The sequence below is a fragment of the Puntigrus tetrazona genome, chromosome 9, assembly GCF_018831695.1.
Source record: "Puntigrus tetrazona isolate hp1 chromosome 9, ASM1883169v1, whole genome shotgun sequence".
In the NCBI taxonomy this organism is placed as follows: domain Eukaryota; kingdom Metazoa; phylum Chordata; class Actinopteri; order Cypriniformes; family Cyprinidae; genus Puntigrus; species Puntigrus tetrazona.
Window position 1 is genome coordinate 19,539,693 of NC_056707.1, and position 3,780 is coordinate 19,543,472.

Here is a 3,780-nt window from a genome sequence, read left to right on the forward strand (position 1 = left end):
GACTGGAGTAATGGTTGCTGAAAATGCAGCTTTACAATCCCATGAATAAAACACATTGTAAAATATATGTATGAAAAAAAACTAATATTTTGTCAAAAACATTATTGTCGTTTTTGATCAATTAAATGCAGTCTTGAGAAGCATAAGATTCTTTAAAAACAAATTGCTAAAATTTTGACAGACTACAAAATTAACAAAAAATCTGCTTAAAATTTGTAGGATATTGCTTTGAAATTATTATTTTTGAAATTTACTAGTCATATTGGAATGAAAAATTTCTCAAAGAAATGTCAAGTAACGTTAAATTGAACTTGTTTAAAAGTAAAAATACTAAAAACCATTGCTTGTAAAATGTACTTTAATGAATGTGGGTATATTTACAACATAAAAAAAATTATAATTTATTTAGACATACTCCAAAAAGCAAAAATGCTTAATTTCATACAAAATAAATAAACAAACCCATCAAAAAAAATGTTAACTGTCCTTTTATAGTATTGTTCAATATAGGCTATATACTGTACCCTATTCGTGAAAACCACCATCAAACGTTAAAGCAGTGCATCCTATAAATCACTACCATACTGCAGAGTTTTCTTTTTGTATTAGCCTTGTTTTTCTCTCCCAAGCCCAAACAAACACGCTTTCCTAAAGTCTAGCAGCTTGAACTTTTTATCTAAGCAATTAGCTAGCCCACAGCAGCCTACTTTAATTTTCCTTAATCAGGCAATATGCAGTGATAAATGATCCGCCTCTGCCCTCTGTGGTACTGCCCGGCAGACACACAGCCCAGCATGCAGAGGGCTAAAACAAAGGAAGGAATCTGCATACAGTCTGGCGCTTCAAAGCGACGTTCAAAACCACTCCTTTTGATCTTCAGCGCATCCGTAACCTCAGCTCAAAGCAATTTCGCTCGCAGCTTAGAAGAAAGATGTTGATCAACTGCACTTTGAGAAGCACTTAAACCAATAAGAACCTCTAAACAGACTCTGAGCCGCTTTTAGCCCGCATCCGCAGAAGTTTTTTCCGGTATCGCGACAATATCTGTGCGGAGGCCTATTACAGCACAATGTTAGCAATGGCCATCGTTCAGGTTTAACTAATGCAGAGCTTATAGATCCTCTTTAAAACAGGCACCCACTTGCCTGATTTCCTTTTTTTTTTTCTTTTCTCAATGATGAATACCAGTCATTAATTCAATGGGAACTTCACCAAGCACCTGCGATTTATCATAGGTATTTTTTCCCATCCAAGAGCATTCATTCCTTTTAACCTTTTGGACTCTGTTTCTAAGCACTGATGGATGAGCTACTTAATAACAGATCTGCAGATTTGGTAATGAGACGACAATGAATGCAATAGCGTGACCTGCAAAGAAGGTGCTAGAAATATATATATATATATATATATATATATATATATATATATATATATATATATATATATACGCATTCGCTCAATGCCTTTACTTCATCTTCAGGTCTCATCTCTCTATAGCTCAATGTAGAAGCTAAGGCTTATCCAATAAGTCAACAAATCATTAGGTCTCAATTGAAATAATGAACTGTAAAAGTCCATAAATGACATATACCCGAAGACAGACGATCATTAAATGCTCCCTTGAGTCTTATTCGCACTGGACATTTATTACAGCTCTGATCATAAAAAAAAAAAAAAAAAAAAAAAACAGATGTTGTGTAGCGCGGTCTAACACTGAGACAGGGCCATACTGAAGGAAGAGAGCGTGCAGATGAGTACACAAGCTGTCACGAGCGAAACTGTGAAGCACTAAGCAGCAAACATGACCCACAGCTACAAGCAAAGCTCGGGCTTATGCGAGCGGGCGATCTTTTTGTTTCCATAGCTTCTGTTTCTCTTTTTGTCCTAAGCCTGCCCATCCCACTGGATGCAGGGCGCTTGGCTTTCTAAAATCACAGGCTAGAGGAGGATTTCTGAGCTAATCTGTCCTCTGCTACAGTTCTAAAACGATACATCTACTGTAGCACCAGAACATGAGCTTCGAAGCCCTGCGAGAAACTCAGTCATTTAATTACTATACAATCTCAGCTGTGAAAATAAAACAAAACGACAACAAATCACATTAGTGGGTAAATCTCACAAAAATATGTCCAATCACATTTCAACTTAAAATTGCAAAATAGAAATGTGTACGTGTGTGTGTGTGTGTGTGTGAGATCTAATACATGCATGTATTAGATTTTTATAATCATTATGAATAAATACTTTATTTTCTTTTTACATTATGGAAATACATTTGCTTAATTGGCAGAATAAAAATTTGCTAAAATGACAAAATTGCCACGAAATGACACAACACGACATCTAAATGGTGCTAAAAATAGGTTTATTGTTCTTTGTGCAAAATCTCTCTCTTGATTTTGGGGTGAAATATGACCTGGATATGCTCTTTGCCCATTTTGTGAGATTCACCCTAAAGTATTCAAAGTCTCAGTCCGTATTGAAACAAAATGTGTCCTGGAATTGTTGTATGGGATAAAACCGTGTTTGTTTTTATATATTAACCCTAAATGTTAAACCATTAAACTGGACAGCTGTTTGTTGTTTTTGCAGCATATCGCACATAATTGGAACATCGTGAGAGATATTAGTGAAACTGTCACTTATTGATTATTTATTGACTGAAAGTCAGCTGTGGCAACTCCCATCTGTCCTCATGTATGATTTTTTTTTTTCCCCAAACACTGTTCTCTTTTGACAATCACATGGAATTCACAACAGCCAGGCCTGATGACGTGGAATACATCTCATTTGTACTTTTTCACAACGTCCTGATTCATAAGCTACAGTGCGTCCACTGAAGGAAGGACCGGCTTCATCCGTGAAGAACTTGTGTTTTGCATCACGCTTCTAAAAAGACCTGATTCTTTGTGCACATGGCCTTCAATGTCTGTCAATGTCTCCGCCATTCACTGTCAGTTTTGTAAAAGTGAACCATTGCTCTTTTTTTTTTGAGACACTGACTAACTGTAGCTGGAAGCTGTGAAGATTGTTCTTTTTCTAAACAAAACTGTTATATGAACTTGTGCCTGAAAACAAACAAACTGCATCTATAATGGAAGAGGAAAAAAATACTGTTAAACAATCAGCTTTTCTTACTGACGGGCACTGAGGGTCCTTACACTTAAAGAGACCGTTCACCCAAAAAAGACAATTCTGGCATCATTTACTCAGCCTCACGTTGTTGCACAGCCGAATGACATAACTGAAGAAAATGCTAAAGAATTGTTCTCGTTCTGAAATTGTGCGTTTCCATGCAATTACAACAAACGAGGAACTGGAGCCGTCAAGATTTAAAAGGAACATAAATACGATAAAACCATGATTCAAGCAGTCATTTAAAGCCATAAAATAACTAGTGAGAACCAGACCAAAACATATAAGTTGTCCAATTAAAATAATAATTATTATTTTATGTTGGATCATTTAACTGATTTTTATTAGTTGGGCATGTTACCGAAATCTTTCGGAATGATTCATTCACAAATCAGATGGATATTTAGTTTTTATTCAGTTGCAAAAGGCAATCTCACTGGAAGAGAACTGAAAAAAAAAAAGAAAAAAGAAGAAACAGGTTTGTCATACAGGTTTGAAACAACATTAGAGGGAGTAAATGATGACAGAATTAGAATTTTTTTTGTGAACTATTCATTTAAAACAAATTTTACTCACTGATATGTATAATTTAACAGTGCTATTATTTAAAATGAGAATTATTATTACTGTTATTATCATTATAAT